The sequence below is a fragment of the Sesamum indicum genome, linkage group LG1 (genome assembly GCF_026168435.1).
Source record: "Sesamum indicum cultivar Baizhima isolate 11 linkage group LG1, ASM2616843v1, whole genome shotgun sequence".
NCBI lineage: Eukaryota > Viridiplantae > Streptophyta > Magnoliopsida > Lamiales > Pedaliaceae > Sesamum > Sesamum indicum.
In genome coordinates this window covers 6,812,397-6,817,816 of record NC_142657.1, presented here as the reverse complement: position 1 = coordinate 6,817,816, position 5,420 = coordinate 6,812,397, and the positions used below count along the sequence as shown (strand labels likewise).

At 32.0% G+C, this 5,420-nt stretch overlaps 1 long non-coding RNA gene across 1 annotated transcript; it reads left to right on the top strand.

Annotated features, from left to right (window-relative positions):
* The first annotated feature begins 2,299 nt into the window (after nucleotides 1–2,299).
* LOC148789421 (uncharacterized) lies at nucleotides 2,300–4,010 on the top strand. The gene is made up of 3 exons (XR_016067453.1): nucleotides 2,300–2,460; nucleotides 2,973–3,039; nucleotides 3,797–4,010. It is a non-coding gene; the product is annotated as an uncharacterized LOC148789421 (long non-coding RNA).
* Nucleotides 4,011–5,420: the final 1,410 nt, after the last annotated feature.

The window sequence follows — 5,420 nt, the reverse complement described above, 5'->3', positions numbered from 1 at the left end:
TTAGTGTAAAAGGAAAAAGAAACTTGACCCAAACGTAGATCTAGACCCATGCATTTGTGTGGTAAATTTGGTAAGCTTAATAATAACTACAAGTTAGTGTAAAAAGGAAACGAAGTTCCTTTAATAAAACCGTGCAAAAAAGTTAAATTTTGAATGTTCTCAGAATTCCACGAAACTTGACCCAAACGTGGGACTAGACGCATGCATTTGTGTTGTAAATTTGCTAAGCGTAATAATATCCACAAGTTAGTGTAAAAGGAAAATGAAATTGCTTTAACAAAACCATGCAAAACAACTTAATTTTTAACGTTCTCAGAATTCTATGAAACTTGACCCAGATATAGGTCTAGACCCATGCATTTGTGTTGTAAATATGCTAAGCGTAAAAACAACTACAACTTAGTGTAAAAGGGAAACGAACTTGCTTTAATAAACGTACAAAACATCTAAATATTGAAGTTAATAGAATTCCAGGAAACTTGACCCAAAAGTTGGTCTAGACCCATGTTTTGTGTGGTAAATTTGCTAAACGTAATAATAACTACAAGTTAGTGTAAACGGGAACCGAATTTGCTTTAAAAAAATCGTGCAAAACAGCTTAGTTTAAACATTCTCAGAATTCCATGAAACTTGACCCAAACGTAGATTTAGACCCATGCATTTGTATGGTAAAGAGTATAATAATAACTACAAGTTAGTGTAAAAAGAAAAAAGAACTTGCTTTAATAAAACCGTGCAAAACAGCTACATTTTGAACGTTCTTAGAATTCGACGAAACTTGAACCAAACGTTGGTGTACACCCATGCATTTGTGTTGTAAATTTTGAAAGCGTAATAATAACTACAAGTTAGTTTAAAAGGACACGAATTTGCTTTAATAAAACCGTAGAAAAATGCTAAATTTTGAACGTTCTCAGAATTCCACGAAACTTGACCCAACCTAGGTCTAAACTCATGCATTGGTGTGGTAAATTTGCAAAGAGTAATAATAACTACAAGTTAGTGTAAAAGGGAAACGAACTTGTTTAAATAAAACTGAGGAAAACAGCTAAATTTTGAACGTTCTCAGAATTCCACGAAACTTGACCCAAACGTAGGTCTAGAGCCAGGCATTTGTGTGGTAAATTTGCTAAGCGTAATAATAACAACAAGTTAGTGTAAAAGGAAAAAGAAATTGCTTTAATAAAAACGTGCAAAATAGCTAAGTTTTGAACGTTCTTAGAATTTGACGAAATTTGACCCAAACGGTGGTCTCTACCCATGGATTTGTGTTGTAAATTTACAAAGCGTAATAATAAATACAAGTTAGTGTATAAGGAAAACGAACTTGCTTTAATAAAACTGTGCAAAACAGCTAAATTTTTTAATATTCTCCGAATTCCAAGAAATTAGACCCAAACGTAGGTCTAAATCATTGCATTTGTATGGTAAATTTGCTAAGCGTAATAATAACAACAAGTTAATGTAAAAAGAAAAAGAAATTGCTTTAATTAAAACGTGCAAAATAGCTAAATTTTGAACGTTCTTACAATTCGACGAAACTTGACCAAGCGGTGGTCTCCACCCATGGATTTGTGTTGTAAATTTGCAAAGCGTAATAATAACTACAAGTTAGTGTGAAAATAGAAACGAACATGCTTTAATAAACCGTGGAAAACAGCTAAATATTGAACGTTCATAGAATTCTACGAAACTTGATCGAAACGTTGGTCTAGACCCATGTGGTAAATTTTTGCTAAGCATAATATTAACTACAAGTGGCGCTGAGTTTATACTGGTGATGGGTGTCGAATCCACCAAAAATAATTCCTACGAACACTTTTGTAGATGTGTGAGTAGGGTCGAATCCACAGAGATTGGTTTTAAATTAATTACTTCAAAAACGAAAATAAATAGGGGGAGTTTTGATTGGAAGAAGAATAAAACTAAAAAGCTAATAAAATTAGAAGAGATAAATATAAGAGAAGAGTATCCCAGTTAAAGATAGGATCACATGTGACGCCCCAAAAATTATAATATATAATTGGGAGATTAATTGATAAACTTTTATAAAAATTAGTTAATTGGTAAATAAATTATGGGCCATAATTGGAATATAATAAAACTTGAACGGATTAAATTGGAGTTCGTTATAATATTTTGGGACAATTTCTATTAATTAAAAAAATTTAGGAGAGACGTAATGGGTATTTTGAGAAAAGTCTAATTAGATAAAAATAATAATAATACTAATATTACACATATGTAAATAATATTTATATATACTAATAAATATATATATATACATATATATGTGAAGAGAGAGAGAGGATTGAGAGTGGGAGGTGGGCCATCCCCCCACCGCCTCACTCTCTTCTCTCTTATTTTGTCCATACACACATACACATTACACACACACACACAATACAAGTAATAGTGGAAATTGCAATTTTTCGGCTGAAAACGGAAGAGAGAAACCGGGTACGAAAATGTAATTTTAATTTTTATTAATTAATATAATTATATTATTTAATTAGTCTATTTATTAAATGTTGTTTATATTGAGCGATGTATCATTTAACCGGAATATTTTATGAGTTTAGCTATTTAAAATAGTGTCAAATTAAATATCGAATTGGATATAAAAATGATGTCGTTGGTAAATTAGATTATTAAATTTATTAGATTTGATTATTACTATAGCTAATCTGTACAATTCCATCGGAATTGTTAACCAAATACGCAATTATATGTATTATTGTTCAATTAAAGAATATAATAGCGAGGAATTGATAGAATATTCGTAGAAATATTCCGAAAATTATATTTAATAAATGGTATGTTAATAAAGAGGAAAAACGAAGATTTGTACTTCGATAGAAGTGGAATATTAAAGAATTATTAAAAATTGTACGAATAATATTTAATATTGTATTTAAAAGAAATTATGATATTCTCGATATATTAACTGTATGTGGTATAACTCATTATAGGATACGGGAGTGAGGTGAAAGGATTGACAATTAGCGATTGAGTAGAAAGAAACGTTGTAAGGTCGAGGTAAGTAAATAATTAGTATTATCTATATATGTCCTCTTTATTTGTGGTATTACTGTTATATGATTTTTTGGTTCATGCTGACTTTGATTTATCTGAAAATATATTTGAGTGGTGAATGATGTAATTTGATTGACGATAATGTGTACATCGAATGAGAAAGTACGTTGAAATATTATGTTTGTTGTTTGATGTATTGTGAGTGTCTGAGAATGAGAATGTATTGATATATGGTTTTACATTACTAGTTGCTTACAAGAATGGTGATATGTGGAAATGAGGGAGTGGTCGAAATTGAATATAATTGTGGTGTGAATACCCCTTGACGTGTTGAAAATACTATGTGCGAAAAGAAAGTGCTATGTGCGAAAAGAAAGTGCTATGTGCGAAAAGAAAATGCTATGTGCTCAATGAAAGAGCTTTGATGCGAAATGAAAATGCTATGTGCGAAATGAGAATGATGAGCCGGCTGTCAAGGGGGTTCACTTAAATTTATATAACGGTGAGATTGAGTTGGTGGGAAAAACACAATATCACCTTCTGGTAAGCAAACTAGGAAAAAATGGAGTTTGGTTAGTTGTCTTATTATGAGATAGTCATGTGGTGTAATAAAGTTGATTATGTTGGAATTAAATTGATTGTATTCCATTAGTGTTGCTTCTTTATCTTGTTTGGGCTATGGTTGACATGCATATATAGATAGGACTGGTTATTTGCTTACTGAGTGGCAGGCTCATTCCCTGCTGACATTTTCTTTCAGGAATAGACTTTGAGGTGTCTAACTGTTGAAGAATAGGTCCACACGCTATACCCAGACAGGTCGGGCCAGTATTCAGTTTTCTCCTCTTAGTCAGTTAGAGTACAACTCACATTTTGTTTGTACAGAGAGAATGTAATTGTACAGATTACTTGTGGTGAATCACCTTGTGGTGTTTGATATGTATATATATATATATAATATTGTAGGTTGATAATACTTGCTATGACATGTTGGGACTACGTATGCAAATTTATATATATGAACACAGGGATTACTATAAGTATGACGTTTAGGGTAGATATAGCCCTTGTAGCGAAGGGGGTGCTACATCACACTTAATTCCACGGTTGATCATAGATGCAAAGATAACAATTATTCATGATAGATAAATTGGTTATGTCAATTGGTACGACCTAACGACCTCACATTTCCTTACCTTGTGGATAGTCAAGGAACGTCCGTTGACTAAATCCCTAATCAGTAAACAACCTTGGGAACGTCCTCAAGATTTAATTTACCGACAGCATTAAGAACTAGAAAGGCCCAATTCTAACCAATAAATTCCTACGAGGATTTATTTAAGTTAGATTGTGCATTCCCCACAACATAATCGAAAACTTCTACATAATCAATTATGTTGTGTTACCACTAGTTATCGAACTAAACAAACAATTACGGATTTGAAAGTTCAATTGGCTAGGCAAATATTCTTGACAATAAATCAGATTATTTGTAATAAAAGCACAGAGAACAACACAAATACCAATATGAATAAAAGTAGAAAGCATAAATTAGATCTCACAACCCGTTGGATTTAAGCGTTCACCAAGTCTTCAACCGGAATGAGAGATTTAGCTAGACATGCTCATGGAAGAACGCATGAAAAGCAAAATAATATAAAAACGTAGAGAAATAAAAGAGTTCAAAAGTTGTCTCTTAAAGTGAATTACATCACCTATTTATAATAGCTAGATACCTAGTTCTACTAGGATTAGAAGTACATTCCTAGTTGAACTAAAAGACTTATAGAGATAAAATTATAATCCTAGTTAAACTCTTCCTTCATCAGAGGTAGTCCAAGCAGTTCCAAACTCTTGCCAGAATTTGAGTTTGAGTCTTGTTTGAATTTCCATTTTGGTGCTTTTCTTCATTTTCCAATTCTTTTGTCCTAATACTGCAAAATAATATTTAATTAGGAGTATTTGATCACAAAATAGGCTAAAATATTATATGAAATAAGTACAAAATGCGATTCTATCAAATATCCCCCCACTTAACCCTTTGCTCGTCCTCGATGCAAAGAAATAGAGATAAAATAGTTGAAGAAATTCATTCCAAACTTTATGGATCGCAGACGAAAGTAACAAGCAAGAATCTAGTTAAGTGTTCAAAGAATAGTACATCATATGATTAAGACAATTCAACAAGCTTCAAACAAGTTTTCACAAGATGATCTTCATGAAAACTAAGCATGGAAAACAAGTGGACTATGCTCTCATATCTCCCAATCTCTCAAGTGTTTTTGGTTGAGTGTTTCGCTCAAATGCTCGCTATGAAAATGCTTCACCATAGGCTTGATTATACACCAAAATCTCCACCACTTATAAATATGCACACACTTGAA